The sequence below is a fragment of the Pleurodeles waltl genome, chromosome 4_1 (genome assembly GCF_031143425.1).
Source record: "Pleurodeles waltl isolate 20211129_DDA chromosome 4_1, aPleWal1.hap1.20221129, whole genome shotgun sequence".
In the NCBI taxonomy this organism is placed as follows: domain Eukaryota; kingdom Metazoa; phylum Chordata; class Amphibia; order Caudata; family Salamandridae; genus Pleurodeles; species Pleurodeles waltl.
Window position 1 is genome coordinate 651,624,277 of NC_090442.1, and position 20,995 is coordinate 651,645,271.

General features: G+C 42.7%; 1 protein-coding gene across 4 annotated transcripts in view; it reads left to right on the plus strand.

Moving 5' to 3' along the window:
- NR2C1 (nuclear receptor subfamily 2 group C member 1) overlaps positions 1 to 20,995 on the plus strand; it is a 338,385-nt gene that overhangs the window by 111,795 nt on the left and 205,595 nt on the right. The window lies entirely within an intron of this gene.

Genomic DNA, 20,995 nt, shown 5'->3' on the forward strand with positions numbered 1-20,995 from the left:
AACATTTATAAAATCACAATTACCACTAGATTCTATAGTGGTAAGTGCTGCACGAAAGTGTGCTAATAGTCAGTCCACAGGGGATGCTCCACCTCCTCATAAGGAGAGCAAAAAAACTGGACGCAGCGGGCAAAAGCTGCAAATCACTAGAGAATTGCAAATTCTCAGGCACTCCTGGTGAGTTATGCTGGGGCCCACCGGGACGAGATGGAAGAACTACTCCAGTATCTTCCACAAGAACACCAACAAAGATTTGCCATTGATGCAGCTGATACAGCAGCACATGGCGTAAACACAAGTGTTCTTATAAGAAGACATGCATGGTTGAGGTGCTCAGGCTTCAAGCCGTAAATACAACAGGCAGTCCTCAACATACCTTTTGATAAAGAGCATTTATTTGGCCCAGAGGTTGATACCACTATTAATAAGCTGAAGAAAGACTTAGAAACAGCTAAAGCTATGGGGACATTACTGACTACACCAACTAGGGGTAATTTTCAAAGGCCACAATTTACGGGTGGTTTTTAAACATCATCCACCGAATCTTCCACCTCCCAAAATAAACAAGGAACACATTTTTACAATAAGAGTTCCTTCAAAGGATCTTACAGTGGCTCATATAACAGAGGTAAAGCGTCCCCCTCTAGAGGCTCGCCCTCCAATACAAAACAGTGACTTCTTACAGATTTCCACAACACACACACCTCCAGTGGGCGGGTGAGGGGGAGTTGAGCAATTTCTTTTTATCCACAATGGTCCAATATCACTACAGATCAATGGGTAATATCAATTATCCAACATGGTTATTGTGTAGAACTCATTTCCACTCTGCCAAATATTCCTCCTCATGTTTACAGGCTCTCACATGACCATCTCATTCTCTTTAAAGAAGAGATACAGTCCCTTCTTCTCAAAGGGGCTGTATAACTAGTTTCTCTATCTCAACAAGGGTTAGGAGTCTTTTCCCTATGCTTCCTTACACCAAAGAAAGATGGTTCATTAAGAACAATTCTGGATCTCAGACCTCTCAACCCATACGTACTTTCAGAGCACTTTCATATGGTCACTCTGCAAGATGGTATTCCGCTATTTCAGCAATGAGATAAAATGACTGCATTAGATCTCAAAGATGCTTATTTCCATATTCTCATACATCCAGCACATCGCAGATATCCGATTTGTTATTGCGGGAAAACATTATAATTTCAAAGTTCTACCATTCAGAGTAACAACCGCTCTCAGGGTATTCACAAAATACTTAGCTGTAGTAGCTGCATTCCTCAGAAGACAACATATTCACTTTTTCCCCATACTTGGATGACTGGCTCATAAAAGCCAATACCATCGAAAAATGTAATAGCATACCCAGTACACAGTAAATCTACTACACACTTTGGGATTTACAGTAACTGCCTCAAATCCTATCTCCAACCCTCACAGATATGGCCTTATCTGGGAGCAATTCTCAATACTCACTCAGGATTGGCATATCCAAACCCAGCAAGGATTCAGGTTTTTCAAAATCTCCTCTGTTTCAGGAGCACCATACTTACGCAGTGAAACTAGTGATGGAACTATTAGGGATGATGGCTTCTTGCATTGCCATCGTTCCTCATGTCAGACTACACAAGTGTCCATTACAGCAGTGTCTGTCTCGTGAGTGGTCTCAGTCACGGGGTCATCTTCAGGATCTAGTGTTGTTGGACTGCCAGACTCACAGCTCTCTGCAATGGTGGAATCCCACCAACCTCTCAAATGTGGTGGCCCTTTCAAGACCTTGTGCCTCAGATCACTCTCACTAAAGATGCATCACAAATAGGATGGGGAGCTCACCTCAACAACCTTACAATACAAGGCAAATGGGATCCCATTCAACAAACTTATCACATCAACTACTTGGAGTTGCTAGTAGTCTTTCTAGCGCTCAAGGCATTTCTGACACAAATCACTCAGTGGTTCTAGTCCGTCAGACAACATGACACCTATGTATTATCTGCAGAAGCAGGGAGACACACACTCATCTTAATTCTCGATTCTAGCTCAGACAATTTGGAAGTGGGTGATTAACAATCAGATTCAGTTATTGGCAGAATATCTCCCAGGAATGGACAATCAGTTTGCCGAACTCTTAATCAGGATGCAGCAACAAGTCCACGGATGGGAACTTTACCCACAAGTACTACCAGAAATACATCTCTTTGACACCGTAGAAAATTCAAAATACCAAAACATTGTGTCCATATACCCACACCCTCAGTCCAAGGGCAGTGCTCTATGGATTGAATTTGTCAGGGATATTTCCTTACGCTTTTCCGCCTCTCCCACTCATTCTATTTCTGGTTTGCAAACTGAGACAAACATCACTTGCCATGATTCCTGTAGCTCCCACATGGGCACGACAACCTTGGTACACAACACTACTAGATCTGTCTGTGGTCCCCCATCACAAACTTCCCAACAGACCAGACCTTTTGACTTAAAAGCAAGGTCAAATCAGACATCCAGACCGCAAAACACTCAATCTTGTGATATGGCTCCTGAAGTCATAGAGTTTAGATATTTACAACTTCCATCTGAGTGTATGGATAATCTTAGGGAGGCACGTATTCCTACAACTAGACCATGTTATGCTGCAAAATGGAAACATTTTGTATGCTACTATCAACTTAAACATATTTATCCACTCAAAGCATCAGTACAAGACATTGTTTGTCTACTACATTTACAAAACGCAAATGTAGCATATTCAGCTATTAGACTTCATTTAGCAGCTATAGTTGCTTACCTCCAAATTAGACAACCTATTTCTTTGTTCAGAATTCCTGTAATTAAGGCATTCATGGATGGACTTAAGAGAGTTATTCCACCCAGGGTCCCTCAACCTCCAGTATGGAACCTTAACATGGTCCTTACTAGAATTATGGGTCCACCATTTGAACCCATGCACTCTTGTTCTTTGCATTTTATTTCATGGAAAGTTGCCTTTTGGTAGCTATCACTTCTCTACGACGTGTACGTGAAATACAAGCTTTCACTTTAGAGGAACCTTTTTCCCAAGTACATAGAAATAGAGTAGTCCTTGGGACAAACCCTATATTTCTTCCTAAAGTAGTTTCTCCATTTCACATTAGCCAATCAGTTGCGTTACCAGTTTTCTTACCACAGCCAGACTATCGCTAAAAGAGCTCTGCACACACTAGATGTTAAACAAGCTCTTATGTATTGCATTGAAAGGACTAAAACTTTTAGAACATCTAAACAACTTTTTGTAGCTTTTTCAATGCCTCACAAGGTTAATCCAATTTCAAAAAATTGAATAGCTAGAGTTTATTCCAACTTTATAACTCAAGCTAAAAGAAAATTACCAACAGCTCCTAAAGCACACTCTACCAGGAAAAAAAGGTGCTTCTATTGCCTTTTTTAGGAAACATTCCAATAGCAGATATTTGCAAAGCTGCTACTTGGTCTACACCACACACATTCACCAAACATTGTTGTGTAGATGTTTTAGCTCGTCATTAGGCAAATGTTGGCCAAACAGTCCTCAGATCACTTTTTCAAGCTACTCCAACTCCTACAGGCTAGCCAACACTTAGTTGAAGGGGACTGCTTTACAGTCTGTGCAAAGCATGTGTGCCTACAGCCACACATGCCATCAAATGGAAAATGTTATTTACCCAGTAGACATCTGTTCGTAGCATCTAGTGCTGTAGCTTCACATGCGCCATCCCTTCTCCCCGGAGGCGTGTAGTAATTTTAGTACAAAAATATTGTACATATGTATTTACAATGCATGGGCATCCTTTCTTATTTACTATCTATCTGTAGATATACACTCCTTACCTCACCTGCCTGCGGGAAAACAGTGGATTCGATGACCATGCGCTCTATCGCCGAGAGGAGGAGTCACTCAATCTGATGACTCTAAAAGATTCTTAGAAAAACAACTTTTAACACTCCGAGCCCAACACTAGATGTTGGACTAATGCAAAACATGTGAATCTCGAGCGCTAAATGCCAATAACAGATGTCTACTGGGTAAGTAACATTTTCCTTATATGGTAAGTAGGAGCTTAAGAGGCAGCAGAAAGAGGGAGTAATGTGGATTTGTAGGTGTAGTAAGTGGGATAAAGCACATTACTTTGTGAAATGACCAACATTTTTGAAGTCTTTCCAAACAGAGAGGGAGAGCGTGTGGTCGTGTTTTTGCCTGTGTAAAAATTCCTGGTGAAATTCAACAGACACCACACCATAACTGACTGGAAGCACCTTTCCATGCCACAAACGATGAAAGGGTATGCATTTTAAAGCAACTTCAAGCTTGGCATCATTGTGAATTGTTGGTGTTGGACGATTTATGGCTTAAAATCTTCTCCAAAATCAGTGCAGTTATTTTGTAGTTTTATGTAGTGAAAACTCAACCAGTAGGCATTCAAGCGCTTTACGAGAGCACCAATTATAATAAACAAGTGCAGATTAATTTTTTAGGGGGCTCGGGGAGATTAAGTGAATAGCCCGGAATGACTGGATTATGAACCGACGCCGATATTCGGACCTTATTCCCCAGTTACAAAAGGAGCAGCTTTAGCGCTATGCCACATTTGAGACATCTGTTAACGGAGATCGTTAATTAGAGTGGGAACACTTTGAAATAGCATGGACCAAACAAAACAACAATATTAAGTAAAGCATGTGAAATGTAATCATGAAGAACATGGTTGCGTTAACCCTTTTACACTTAAAATATGCTGGCTGAAAAAAAAACCGCAACATTTACTGTTCTAATATGCACGAAGCGGGTAAAGGGTGCAGTATCACTGGCTGTCTCTAGGTGTCCATTGGGACCTCTTTTGGCTATATAACGTACTGCACCCTGCAGTCTTGAATTCCACACACCCCCAATGACTGTCAGACGCTGTGCTGAAAAATGAAGTGCAGCACATGTTTTGTGAAAAGTTTTACGCTGTGCATTCAGGTTATGAGGGAGGGGAGACCAGAGTAATATGATGGCTGAAAACAAAAAGTAGCAACATCCTGGAAAAAGCAAACACTCTTAGAGAATGTTAGATTAAGTAAAGCATGTGAAATGTAACGGCACAACATGGTCACGTTAGCTAAGAGCAAGAATGCTCTGCAAATGAAAAGGGAAGCTTTGCTAAACACGAGCAGGAAACCAATAAAAACAAAAGTTCCCTGAAAGAACAGTTCAACACGACTAAGTGTAACTATGCAATAGTTAGTCCCTGCTTCCAAAGAGGAAAAAGAGGGACAAAGAGGCATGATGGACCACAAGCAAGCAAGCATTTTTAAATTGTAATTATATTTTACAGCGCTTACTAAATTACACTGAAACAAAGAATGAAACGGCTTTAAGCCCACAGGAGTATGCTAAAAGTATACAAGGCGCCGGATGCTTATGCTCAACCTAAAAAATATGCACCAGTTCAGCTACAAATAGGGCAACATCATCAGGAAAACAACTATCTTCTGATACCAAAGGAATCTTCCAGGCCATTACATCTCCATACAAAAGGAACAAAACAAAAGCCACTGTAGTCTCTGAAGTTAAATTAGCTGTTGACTGGCATGGAAGGAAGTCATCCCACTACTCAAGATTTCACAAACAAATTGGCAACTCACTACACAACCAAGGCAGACACATTGGACTCCTTTTTAAAACAGAAGGAAACCATCAGCACCAACCCCTTTCCTAAAATACCCTTTAAGAATAAACCAACCCAACCTCTACAGTCCTTCAAACAAATATCCCAGGATGAATTTATGGATTTGGTCAAAGCAAGCAGACCTTCTGGTTGCCCTTCTGACCCTTGCCCACCAACAAATCTTCAAGAACATTCTTCTATCTACTTCTGCTGCCACACCTGTAAGAAGAATCATCAACAACTCTTTAACTTCAGGAACTTTTCCTGTAGACCTGAAAATGGCATACATACGACCTTTATTAAAGAAAACAAACCTAGACCCGCAAGACCCCAACAACAACAGACCAATCACAAATGGACCTTTCCTGGGCAAATTGATAGAAAGAGCAGCATTTGCCCAGATGTCACAATTCATTGAAGACATTTCTATACTTTCAGACTTCCAAACTGGATTCCGCTCAGGAAGAAGCACTGAATCGGCACTCATGGCAGTCTGGGACGATCTTAAAAACACAGTCGACCGCAATGGAGTTGCTGCACTACTTCTCTTGGACCTCTCAGCTGCCTTTGATACGGGTGACCATGACACCCTAACTCAAAGACTCCACAAAGCCGGCATACAAGGGATTGCTGTCGACTGGATTACTTCCTATCTTCAAAAAAGATCGAATATCATCCACTCGCCCCCCTTCTCGTCTGAACCCTACCTCACAAAAGCAGGGGTCCCCCAAGGGTCAATCATCTCACCTTTGCTTTTCAACATCTACAGGATATCTTTACCAGAACTGATCAATGATTTCCATCTCACATGCTACAACTATGCAGATGACACACAAATACTACTTAAATTAGAATGCCCCAAAAACATTGAAAACTCACAAATCTTCAGTTGCCTCAGAACCGTTGATCAGTGGATGACCTGGAGCCATCTCAAACTAAATACCTCCAAAACAGAAATACTCATATGTAGTGACTGGAAAAATTATGACCCTCTGTGCGTCTGGCCTGACGATCTCGGACCACCTCCTCAATTATTCAAGGAAGTTAAAAACCTAGGAATCACCATGGATTCCAAGTTAACTATGAATGCCCAAGTAGACAAATTAGCACGCACAAGCTTCATCACCTTGAAGACTTTACGACGCATCTTCCCCCACCTCGGATTTCCACGCAAGGTGCAAGCTACTATCTCGCTTATACTATCCAAACTGGATTATGCCAATAGCCTCTACCATGGATCATCTCTATCTGTTATGAAAAAACTACAACGTATCCAGAATTCCTCAGCCAGGCTACTATTACATCTAAAGCCGCAAGCCCACATCTCCCCTGCCTTGAGAGCACTACACTGGTTACCCGTTGCCAGAAGATGCACTTTCAAGCTGCTTTGTATCACCCACAAAGCTATACATGGAACAGGACCGCTTTTTATCAGAAATAAAATTACCAAATACATCCAACAAAGAACCCTCTGCTCAAGATTGGCACCCCGCCTTAGAACACCACCACACAAGAAGAAGGCTATAGGTGGTACATCCTTCTCCGTCCAAGCAGCCAAACTATGGAATTCATTACCCCCAACTATAAGAGCCACAGATAACTTTCTTGTCTTCAGAAAACTACTCAAGAGTTGGCTCTTTCCTCCATAACCACCATATTCAAACAACTATGAACTGCATATGCCTATGTTGATAAATATTTTTTCAGATTATGTGTATATTTCTATTTATGTATAGTTTCTTTAGAAAATATGTATTGCTACTATGTCATAACAATAAAACACACACACTCTTTAAACCTGTTTGACTAAATATTTTTTACCCATGGTTCTAATTATGTATTGTATGTGCATATGTGTGTGTATTCGTGTGTGTGTGTGTGTGTGTGTATATATATATACATGTATGTATGTATGTATATATATATATATGTATGTATGTATATATATATATATATATATATATATGTATGTATGTGTATATGTTGTTTCTGTGCTTGGCATGTTCGTGGATCATTGCATGGCTCCTGGGTGGGTTGTTATACTAGATATCTATGAATTCCTGCTCTCATCTTATCACACTTATCTACTCTTCATCATATGTCATGTCTCTATCAAACTATCCTCCATTCTCACTCTGACTCATCCCAAATCCCTTCTACTACTTTCATCTCCTAAATAACTCTGCCTAAGCTCTTCCCTCCGCTTCCACATCTAACTCACCAAACCTCGCTCTACTACTGTGACCTCCCACACAACCCTACTAAATTCTCCTGCATTTATCTCACCCTGCTACTATGCTCTCCCTAAGCCTTCCACATACTTTTCCCCCCTCTGCCCCCCTTTACTCATCCCAAGCCTTTGGGTTGAGTAAATGAAGGATATACTCCAAATTAACACTTCTGGATTTCTTTCCTCCTCCACCCCTCCATTACTCCAGTCAATCTAACTAACAAACTCTCATATCCGGGGCTCAAATTAACTCATAATAATACTAAAACTGTACTCATTATTTAACGATACTAATCCATCACTAATTCTTGTTGGGTTCCAGAGTAGCGTGCTACTCATCGTAATGCACTTCAACGCCTCGTCAGGGGTAGTAAGCGCTATATAAATACGATTACAATACAATTACAATACAATACACAGAAGCATGCAATTTGCATTGAGTGAGAAACACATTCGATTTTTCAATGTAATCTTTATTCCGCCATCTGGTTGGGTCTAGAAAGTTCTTATCTTTCTACCGTCTACCAGTAGGTGGGTGTTTCATTTCTCCCATGATGTCAGACCTACGCCCCTGAAGCCTATGTGCATGGTCACACCTTTAGATTGTTTTTCCTGGAGTTTGTTTATGAAGCAAGGTTCCACAAATCCTGTCGAAGTCACTGGGGAATGTTAGGAAGGTGCCGAAAAAAAACAGAAACAGATGGCTATCGTTGATGAACAGAAACACTGAAGAGAGGGACAAGTCTCCGAGGACAACCCCGAGGTTTTTTCTGTTGGACTTCGACCATATGGTTAGCAAAGTTTACCACCGACCATCTGTTCATTCTCGAAGTCTCCACTTGGTATCCGAATTAAAATGGTGGAAAACACCCGTTTTACATCTTCTTCTAACTACAGTAATGGCTTACCACAGAATGACAGGCAGTGTCAAGTGTGCAATTTGTGCCTCCCAAAGGACAAGGAGTCAGAGGTTGTAAAGCGCATGTTGAATTCCTGCTGAGAACTTGCAAGTAATAGAGAAGTGTAATATGTCATGATGCAATCCACACAGTCCCTTAACGACCTAGGACACTCCTGTGAGGAGGAAATCATCTAAGATACAGAGAAGGTTAAATGAGATCAGATGTCGAGCGTTAAGAAATCATGGTTCTGAAAAGGACCACGTTAGAAGCACTATTAAAAACCCACACCGATGAGACCACAAGACTGCATAATGGCCAAGCATAAAGTTCGACTCGGACTCCAAAGCCATCCTAGACATTGAAGTACAAAGGCATTTGAAGGGAAAACAATAAATAAGGAACCTCACAGTACGAAGACCAGACCTTCACATGCTGATTCGAAAAGCAGATTGAGAGAAGGAAAAGGAGAAAGAAAAACCCTTTCTATTCTGAAACAGAGGATGAATCTGCCTACCAGCGCCAAACAGGTTGTGCTTAAAAGAAAGAATTGCAGGCATGAAGCCAAAATGGCAACGCTGCTACGTAAACAGAAAAGCTTTGATGACTCTCTCAAGTGCTCCACATCTTCTAGAAGCCATCTGGGAAAGAAAACTGAGACAAAAGGTCAGGCAGAGCTAAAGCTCCCTCTAACACCAGAGCTACGGGAAGAAGAGCAAGTTAGGTTTTATGAGGAAGATGATCAATATGACGATTCGGCGCACACACAGGATATGTGGCTTTATTTAGCAATAGTGCCAGAGAAACGTTTCAACTCCATCCAATCAAGACCTTCACAGTCTGATGTCCTGTAGCTCTGTAATGCTGCTATCAAGAGAGCAGCTGATAATTATGGGGTGTAGAAGCAGAGAAGTAGAAAGGCAAAAGATTTCTTTTAGAGACTATTTTCTCCACAAAAGAAATGACAGTTCTTTTCCAGATTGCTTTGCATCATAGGAAGGAGGCCTTGGAGGAACGTGCATCCTTCAAGCCTATCCCACCCAGGATGGAGAAAAAGTATACAAATATAAAGCCTTGAAACAGGACCCTGTTAATCTTATCGACAACTAGGAAAAGGGTCAGTTCTGCCTCCTTCACTGTACCGCCACCAGCTGAATGGAGCAAAATAATACACAAAGTGAGCAGGAAAAAGGACAGGTCAGCTGCCACAGTGCAGAATAGCAAACTTCAATGCCCTTCTGAATAGGTACTAGGTCAGAAGTAGGACGAAATGAAGGAACTGATGCAACCCCTCTGGCCCCAACCCCACTGCTACCACCTCTTCTTGACCAGTTTAAAACAGGAAGGAAAAATCATTGCCATGCCATGACTAAAATCTGCCCTGGATGCTGATGACACAGCAAACAGATGTGTACAGGAAGCACACTTGGAAGATATGCTTGGCTAATTGTCTGAGGGTTAAAACAGCAGCTCCAGGTCTTCATCATCAAAATGCCCTTTACCAGGAAGAACCTGTTGGGCTCATCTGTGTATGAGTCCTTACAGGAAATGAAAAAGTAAATCAGCATACCATATACGGTGGGGGTCCTATCATTGAGGGGGAAATTTAGAAGGCATGATTCTTTCCAGGAGACCTTCTGGCAGCAGGATGTTCCAGACCACTACACTGTAAACACAAGCTCCACAATCCACCCACCGCCAAGGAATTGGCCACCTCTTACCAGTACAAGAGGTAGCCCTTTCAAGAAATAACATGAGGTAAAAGCCATCCACCAGAGTCCACAACAACTAACAAGTGACTGTAAAGAGTAAGCACTTCTACAACAAACACAGGTAGGGGCAAATTGCAGGTTTTTTCTCCACAAGCAGAGAAAGATCACCTCTAACAAGTGAGTTTAAATGTATGAATATTGTATAGAACTGCAAGAGACACAATCATAATGTCTCGTTCAGCCACACAGATCTGTGATGCCCCTAGATGTCCGGAGCTGCACACGCGCTACACTGAATGGATTTGCGTCTGCCTACCCTTCGCCAGCAGGTCTGGGTAATCCGCTGAACCCCGTTCGTGATGGGGATTGCAATTATTTCCCATGAACGAGGAATTCCCAGTAAGTGCTGGACATACGCTTGCCTTGATGAAGTCCCTGCCCTTTGTACACACCACCCATTGCTACTAATGGTTCGATGGTTTAGTGAGGTCTTTGGATTGGCCCTGCTGGGGTCGGCAACGGCCCTGGCGGAGCACAGAGAAGACAATCAAACTTGGCTATCTAGAGGAAGTAGAAGTCGTAACAAGGGTTCCGTAGGTGAACCAGCGGAAGGATATTAACAGTGGAGCGGGCCAAGTGACCAACTGCGCCAGCCCGAAGCCCTCAGCCACCTCCAAGAACAGAACACCGGTAGGCACAGGGACCAGCCCTCCCCTGGTGAACCCTGGCCGGCAGAGCGGTCTGCGGCCGCCGGGGTGCTTGGGAGAGGACCCAGTGCGGGGTGGGCTCCTCCAGCTGGGAGGACCTAACCCTCTTATGCAGGAGAGAGTGGGCAGGGGCATGCCCCCTCCAAACCCACCCCTCCCCCCCTCCAGATCCGGCACCTCTGGGAGCGGCAAGACTGAAAGCTCCTCCTGAGACTGAACCAACGCTCACCCAGCATGACCCTGGTAGGGAAACCAAATCGAACTGCCTCCCTGGGCTACGACCACTCCCCGGCATGCCCGGGCTTCAGGCAGCCGAGGACGGCCTGGACGAGGAAGAGCCAGGGCTATGAGGGAACCCCAGCTCCCCTCGGCGGGAGCGTGCCGGAGGGGGCTCTTCTCTTCCGGCACCTCTGACCAGGGCAGGGGGAGCCGAGAAGCTTTTGTACACGTTCATCAAGGTACACCTTGGAACAGTTTTTGCAAATATATGAGGCTCAACCACTCCAGCTAATAAGTTGTTCCTGGAAGAAGTAAAAGGTATTGCACCACCAAAGGCTGCATACACTACATTGTGAAACCTTAACTTGGGTGTGACCTAGCTAATGAAGGCACCCTTTAAGCCATTGCTTAAACCTGAACTAAGATTCCTAACTTTAAAAACTTCATTCCTGGTTGCAGTCACAGCAATGCACTGAGATGGTGAATCTCAAGCACTCACAGTACAACTACTGTACGTACACAAGACGAGGGAGGACATGAGCCCGAATCCACACTTCTGACCTAAGTTTATATCCTATTTTCATTTTAATCAAAAAGCATAGTTGTCGGATTTTTTCAAAGAGAGTAGAGTATTTGCAGAAAAAGCCCTATACATACCGGGTTCCAAGAGAGCAATGATGTATTCTTGACAAGAGACAAAGCAGAATAAAAAAAGGGAACCAAAGGCCTTGTCTCATTCACATAGGCTTGCCAATCAAAGACAAAAACCATAGCAACAGACTATCCAAACTTGCTACATACTAGTTGGGGGTACCACTAAAAGAAAGACCAATAGCTCATATCACCAGGAAAAAAAAGTGAGCCACTTTAGTCTTCTTAGACAGCGCATCCACAAATTACATTCACATGGCAGCCATGTGGTCCACACGTTCACTCAAGATGATTGTCTAGGCATTCAACTTAACAGAGAAGCTTCGGTAGTACAGAAGGTCTTAATGCATCTGTTCTTGAACACACTCGCTTCAACCCAGTTGAAGAGGTGTGGCAAGACAAGATAGACAGTTGATGCCCAAATAGTGGTAAAAAATGACTAGTCAAATCCAAACACTAGAAAGTGAAGTAATGCACAGAATGTGAATCCATAAAAGAAACGTTGTTGGCACCCATGGTCCACTTCAACTTGAGTCAGAGATGTCAGGTGCAGTGGTGACTTCAGGTGTTGGGGTTTAACGCTTCCAAAGGATTTTTTGTAGAGTTTGCTGGAGAACAGGTCCACTGTTGACTGGAGATCTTGAGTCTGGTTTTTTTCGAAGGCAGGCAGTCCTCCCAGGTTTTCTGGAGTCACAGCTGCAGGATGAGTCGACTTAGGTGCAGATTTCGATGAGGGATGCAGACAGGCCGGCAGGGTTGGTACCAGATCAGCTGCTTCTTTTCTCCTCCATTGCTTTCACAGCTCTTCATTGTCCTTGGTTTTCGTAGGTCATTCGATCCTGCTTCTCTGGTGCCAGGGTCTTCCTTAAATACTGAATTTAGGGGCATTATGGGTGTGTAGGGTACTGGCCAATGGACTACTAACACTTGGGGTCACTATGCCCCCATGTGGCCACTTCTTGTGGGGTGTGGACATAACCCTGTCCCAGAATTCATAGGTATGCCATCACAAAGATGGCTACCTCCGAAATTTTGTGTTCACCTCATAGTAGCCCACCCTAGATTCCTATCCTGGAATTGGCCTACCTACCTGACTAGCAAAATTTCCCACCTACCCAGGTGCCAAGTGGGCTATGGCTGGGGGGGGGGGGGGAAGGGCTGTAGCTACCTCTCCTGAGAGTGAAGCCTGACTCATATTTTAAAGGTGGCAGTCCTTTAAGGCTTGCTGCCTTACGAAGACTAATCAGCAGGTCATCCTGTGGGATGGGGTGTTACACCCTCTTCCCGGACCGGCTTTTGTTCTGGGCATCCTGAGAGCAGAAGTCTCTCACTCTAGAGGGCCAGAACCATGTCTTATGGTTTTCACGGGGCACCTCTAAGGTGCCCTTTGAGTGCATGTATTGGTAAATCCAAAATTGGCATCCCTGTGGGTTCACCAGTATGAGATGTTTGATACCAACCATCCATATATCAGCGAAGCCAATCTGTAGCTGGGGAACTCGTATTGACCAGTATCCAGCACATGCATTTAAAATTACTTCCCAGGCCACTTACTATGTCTCAGAATTGATAAAGACATAGCCGGGGCAAAGCTGCTATTGCAGATATATCCTCACATGTAATATAATGCACACTGTCTTAGGGCTGTCAGGCCTGCTGTAGGGGTGACTTACATATATTGCATGCAGTATTAGGGGACATGATGCACAGGCTGTGTGCCGTGTCGTGTTTTCACTTTTGTCTGCACCAAGACATGCAGCCTGCAATGGCAGCCTATCATGTGCTTGGTGAGGGGTCCCTTAGAATGACACAATTTGTGCTGCAACCCTTTGGGACCCTCTTTAGCACCTCACGCTCTAGGTACCAGGGGTACAATTTGCTAGGGACTTACAGAGGGTGCTAAAGGATTTGCCAGTTGGGGGAATAATTGTACAGTTTAGGGAGAAGGAACACTGGCACTGGGGACCTGGTTGACAGGGACCCAGTGCACTTCTGTCAAAGCTGCATCAAATACCAGGCAAAATTGGGGGGGGGGGCAGGAGGGGGAAGGTACTGCAACAAAAACCAAGTTCCCTACATTGCTTCTCTCTGATTTGTTAAATGCATTGCTATCCATCCTCAGACAAAATTCTGGGTCCACAGCAGTGGACTGTATGATGAAGGGAACATTTATGAGACCATTTTTCTTTTCCTGTTGTGTCTCATACGTTTAGTCTCACTCCTGTTAACATGAATTGATGCAGATTGCTAACTCTCAGACCGGACTGCCTTCTAAGACCTTATCAGTGAAACACCAATGGCATTCGGTTTCAGTTTTTAACCACCACAAGAGATAGATTAAGTGAGTAGCCTGATAGGTTCCCTCCTGTAATAACTCATCAGTCTTAGTTCTTGGTTGATCAGAGATGAAACAATAGGCCTTTTTCTCGGTTTCCTTTTTTCACATTCAAGCAATAATCATATCATTGCTGTTCTTTTATGTGTTTTGAAAGTATAAACCTACCGGTGACCCTTACTGATTAATTGTGAAAAAATTATGATATCATTTCCACTTAGTATTTATTTACATATCAATGAGGATATTCCGCCTAGGGTCCAGTCACTAGAAATGAAAGAAAACAAGCCTGTTAAAATTGGAAATTTTCTAAATGTGGTTACTGTGCCCTATCTTCTTCTGAAAGAGGACCAAAAGGCTTTTAGATGCCATCTGGCTGGTGTCAGAGTTCAGGTGGAAGAGCACTCTGCCGATACGGGATGCCGTCCACGTAGTGGACAACTGAGAACCCAAGAGCAGTAACACAACTGTCCCATGTTAATTTGTTATAGCAAAGCAGTGAGTTAGAACTAGGCATAGTTTTTACTATCAGAGTCCAGAATGGCACTAGTAAGTCTTGGGGAAGTTGCCAAAATGTACGAGATCTTTCGTCCAGTCAAACCACAGAAAGATGAGCATTTTTGCTCCCTTGGAGTTGGGTTGTTATTCTAAAATAAATATAGCTAAGGAATTTATTGCAAATATATTTAATCCTGACTAGCAATCATGCCTATGCATCCAGAAATACATTTACACCATACTAACGTATTAATACCTGAGTTCAATAATTACTCTAACAGGGCCTGAGGGGTACCACATGTGGGCTGTTAGCATTGCCATATACCTTGTGTACCATAAGGTAGCGAAAGATACATTTCACCCCAACCCAGTGTTGTGCAGCTTTTTCCTGCTAGTCCTAATTATTCCAGTTCCTCCTTGAAAAGTTTTTGCATGTGCATTTGTTACCTTTGTACCTCTTCTTCACACTAGAAAACTCAATTTAACACACAGTCTACTTCACATGCCCTGCCCCATCCCATTATGCTAGTGTAAAGGTTTGGCTTCCATAGAGCCACTGCATCTTCCCCTAATAATGTGTGTATAACTTTCCAACTTAGGTGAACATATTTTGTTTTTGGAAAGTAACATGCTGATTGGTCATAAGGAGCCAAAGACATGAGCATTCCCCAATATTTGTTTTTTTGTGTTCTTATGTGACTTCATGCAGTCCCAGTACTAATTGGCCCTAAGCAGTGCCCTGCATTCAGTACATACTGATACTAAAGTAGGGTTAGACTTCAAGTTATGTTTCTTTTGGGCAGAAGGGAATCTTGGTTTGGTAGAAGGTGAGAGAATTGGCACATCATTATTCATCCCTAAGTTCTTTTCCCAGATCCCATGACTTTGTGTACTTGGTTTTGTGCAGAATAGTAGAGAAGTATGGTTGAACAGAAGGCATCTGTTTGTGAGTTGTTGCACCAAACATATTGAACATCTGAGATTGACCGGGCAGTTTCTCTGGTCCAGACTTAGGGATTTGAAATTCCAATGAGAAATTCAGCTTTTTGGATTTTCCCAGAGCCCTGAGCCCTTTACCCCACCCCCCTTGGCTCATCTGAAATAATATGCAGATTGGTCACAGGGAGGAATTTAGGAGTTCTGTGAAACTTTGTGTTTTCTATTCAGATTCCGGTAGATTTTCAGAATGATGACTGGAAAAGGTGCAAGACAATTTTGTACCACGTGTTCGGATTGAAATTTCAATCTGGAAGCAAATATAAGGGACTGACATTTTAGTTCTGTCTGCTGTTCAGTTTATTCCAAGCTTTCCTGGTTCACAAAACCTGTGGAAACTAAGTGGTGGTTCCATATGGTGGCCACACTCCAATTTCTGAGATAGGAAGAAGGTACTTTCCTCAGATGTGAAAAATGCCTTTTTTCCTGGGAGAAAAAATTATGAGGGAAAGAACAAAACTGCTCATCCCAATAAAGAATCTTTTTTTTCTATTGTACGACGAAGCGACTTCAAAAACAACTACTGCCTTAACAATGAGGTCAGAACACCGACCTCGTTGCTACTACTAATGATTTTACCACAAATGCCTTAACAACGATATTTTGTTGTAAAGGCATTCCTAATAAAAGCATTAGTAATAGGCACCATTCACCCTATATCCCTCACCCCACCCCCCCAACCCCACCCCAAAACCAAAAACGCCCCACACCTTCTCCAAAACCAAAAACACCCCAACCTAAAACCCCCTGACCCCCCACCCCCTCCCCAAAACCAAAAACGCCCCATCCCACCAGCCCCACCCCAAAACCTAAAACCCCCTGACCCCCCAGCCCCTCCCCAAAACCAAAAACGCCCCACCCCCAACCCCACCCCAAAACCTAAAACCCCCATCCACTCCCCAAAACGCCCCACCCCCCCAACTCCACCCCAAAACCTAAAACCCCCTGACCCCATCCCCAAAACCCAAAACGCCCCAATCCCCCCCAACCCCACCCTAAAACCCCCTGACCCCCCGCCCCTCCCCAAAACACCCCACCCCCCCCAACCCCACCCCAAAATCTAAAACCCCCCACCCCCTCCCCTCCCCTCCTCAAAACCTAAACCCACCACTTACCTTCGCCAACTCCCTTCTTTGTACTTTAACCACGCATGTTCGTTGTTCAGAACATACGTAGTTAAGGCACAAAAAAAACGGAGTCGTGGTTAAAAAAAAAGCGTTGTTGCGCTTTCGTTAACCACAACGTTCGGGAAAAAAAAGTTGTAAAAAAGGATGTTTCCCTTTTTTTCTGCTAAGTTTGCTTGATTTTTAACATACAAGCAGCAACCAATATATCGAAATTGCTGTCGAGGACAATGCAAGGCTAAAGAAAGTACTCTGTATCTTCTACCCTAAATCTCCTTCCCATCCATGCCAGAGTTGTCTCACTTGAGCATAATTGAAATGCCTATATTCCCTCGTCATCTTATCTCGGGTGGTCAGTCAGTGGCCTCCAGGTCTATTCATATTTGTCTCTGTCATTTTGTTGATCACGGGGCAAGATTTCCATAGCCATGATCTACTGCAGCCGCCTAGACCATTCCCTCACGGGTCGAGAGGTAATCTTTTTTCCAGTGAACCACATTTGTTTGTGTGTCTGTCAGGAGCCTTTTTACAGTGAACCACAATTGTTTGCGTGGCTGTCAGCAACCCATGTGTCAGTAATTCCTAGTCCTGTTTTATGACCCTACTAAGAGTCAAGGTGTTGAGCGAAGCAGTACATTCAATGACTCTTCTGTAACAGGGTAGACTTGAACCTTTTTATGTGGCTTAATACCTCTTCCTGAATCCTCATGTCCTGAGGAAACCCACCAGAAATTAATCTCATCATCTATCAAACCACTGCTCCCTCCTCCAAAATGGCACTGTCACTTACCATTCGTCATAGGATGCAATTTCCTACGTTTTTGCGGTGGTAGGTACCAATGAAATACAATTTCTTCTAAGACATCCCATTTCTGTATGCTATGGGTTGGTTTCTGGAGATTTTCGATAATTTCTGCTGGTATTCAAATTGAATATCCTTCCCTGATCTATCCATGAATGGCCATTGCTCATGGTTGTATATATTGGATACAAGATCTCTTGTGGATTTGAATGAAGTTAACTCTCTAGTCTCTGCTACTTTATTCTGCTGCATCAGAGCCATGCGGCACACGTGGAGATAAAGGTCTTTCCTTCTCATGTACTGCCAATTTTTCTTTGCAAGACTCAAAAGTCTTAATTTTTCACCCACTTGTACAGATGTGTCTGGCTCTTGTATTTCCCTTCCTTCCACTTAAGAAAGGTGTCATCCTTGAGTGCTGGTGTAAAATTTGTATTGTTATGCCACAGTGTGCTGTGGATCCTCATTTCGCAGGGAGCTATATTAAGTTCCACAGAGCTCTTCTCAAGTGTATATTGCATATCTGGTCAATACTTTTCAGTTACTCTCAACAAACATTCAAGAATTATCCTAAGTTGTTTGGACTGAAATTCTTGTTGTACTCTCTGCACCTAAAATACCTATATCTTTGTGGGCATGCATGACTCTGTTATCCATGGTTTCAACCCTCCTCAAAAGAATCTGCCACATGCGGTAGATTCTAAATCCAGTTTTGGGATTACTCCTGGCAGAGCTTAAAATAGACACAATAGCCTCTGAAGAATATTCATCTTTGAGGCAGCAATTCTGCCCAATTTGGAAAATAAACAAGAGATAGTACCTTTGCAGACCCCAGAAAATCATAAAATTTTTACTAGACCTGCAGGTCGAGTAACTTGAATAATTTCCTCGTCCTAACTGTAATTTACTTAACCCATAAACAGGTCTCAAATTTTGTGATCCTAGGCAAATAGTTTACAGAGTCGCCTTTTTCTTCATTCTCACATATGATTGCACCTTCAAATATGTGAGTTCAGCTTTTCTGCAGTACAAAAATATTTTTTGTTTGATTAGGTAGACTAAAGCTTGCTGCTTGTAACACAAGAATCTAGTCCACATATAGTGGTCACGTGACCCTTGACTGGCTTTTAGTTTACTAATCGCATTGCTATCAGGGCAGGAGTGTTTCTCAGTTTGTTTATACACTAACGTTTAATAAATATAATAATAAACCATGATGTGGTATCATACTGTCATCTACACACTGTAAATTTCCAGAAGTGTCCAAAAACCATTCCACTAACTTGCAGCTTTACTGATAAAACTATATAGTGTATTAACAATCTGTGAAAACTGGGTTTCAGAAAACATATCCTTTGCACATCAACACGTAAAGTATTCTGATTTGTTTTCATCCTATTAAAATATTTTTTTCATCACACATAAAATGAGTTTTTGCAGCTACTGAAATATATTTTGAAACGTTTGTACAGTTGACTTAGTCATTTAAATGTTGTGTGTTAGGAAAAACCTGACATTCTATAGCCTTTTATTTCACACTCTAAACAGTCGGTCAGATAGGTCACCTTACAAACATCCTGGAAGTGTGGGGATAATATAACTCGCCAAATATTATATTTTTCTCCTAGTGAAATGGGGGAATATTGTCTCCAACCTTTCCTTATCCCCCATCTGTAATCCCATCTGCAGCATCTTGTGTTTCTCCATATTCACTCTGTACCTTGTATTTTCTCATATATAACTAGACTCACAGCAGCTTAGTTTGCCTCCACTAGGCTTGTAAGTGTTAATCTTGGTTCTTCAGCAAATACATGATTTTCCTGTTGTGCCATGTCAGAAGTCATCTCCTAGATCTCCTCAATGTCTCTTATCTTAATGGCTAGGGGCTGTACTACCAGAGTGGCAAGCAATTGAGGTCTTTCTTCTCTGACATTTCAACTGGCTGGAGAACCTATTGAATGTTTACTTGTGCTTCATAAACATGAAATGCACCAGGTTTATTCTGTAGGACATATTATCTTCTATTCACCAAAATATTTGTGTATTTGAAGATCAACATTAAGCAAAAAACTTGATGTATATGACTAGAAGATCTGATGGCTTCCTCAGTTTGCGTCTCTCACAGAGGACTCGACTGCCCTCTTTTGCAAGAAGAAGTTACACACCCTTGTCAATAGGGTTCCATATTTCTAGTAAAATGTTACCATCCTTGGTTTTCCTCTTGCCTGTATTTAAAGTCTGCATATTAACATGCACAACAAAGCTGTCCATCATTAATGTAATCACCGCCTCACCTCCATATAGAGCATAGAAGAGCATCTGAAAGGCATCCTGGATACTCTCTTCTGAAGTGAACAGTTTAACTAGGGCATATCAGACATGATGAATCTTCAACTTAAGCTTAGTAGCTTTCAGCCTGGTTTTTGTCTGTCCTTTCATAAAAAGATTGTTTCAGAATCAGCAAGACTCTTGCTGACTTTCAGGTTTGATGCAAATTGAGCTGTCCTCCCGGGGATAAGAACCTCCTTCAGCAATTGTGAGCCCTAGAATTTTGTTCTGAAAGGTCAAATTTGCTGCCATCATGTGTGGACAATAGAACAGAACTCAACATGCACACCTGTGTGGATGGATTGCAAATGCCTCACCCCTCCCCCCACCTTTTGAAAGATTGATATGACGAAATTGTGAATTTGATCTGATAGGTAGAATTGTTTAATAGAAAAAGTCACTTTGGATGACTTAGCAAAGAGTAAAATGGAAAAATGGTATGCTTTGCCACCAGATCTCACGGGACGTGGTGAAGCTGTTGTGCCTGGTGGCTCTGTAGCAGGGGATCTGGGTGCACACCACAAGTGTACCCTGTAAGTTCTTGAAGCAGTGGTAGTTAACCCTACCTTTTTGCCATGCACCTAGAGTCTAATGGGCATGCGCTTTGTACTTTGGTCGATGTGGACATGGAGAATGACTGCTAGAGGTATGGAACTTTGTGCTGCACCTAGAGTCTACTCTGCAAGACTTTAATTCCTGCACTATGGTGTTTTGGGGTAATGAGCAAGATCAGGATAAAGGACAATCCCAGCGTACATTTAGGTGAGGCAAATGAACAAACTTTAGGCAAAATAAATTCTGGAAAGGGATGGTTTTCTACTATGATCAGTAACT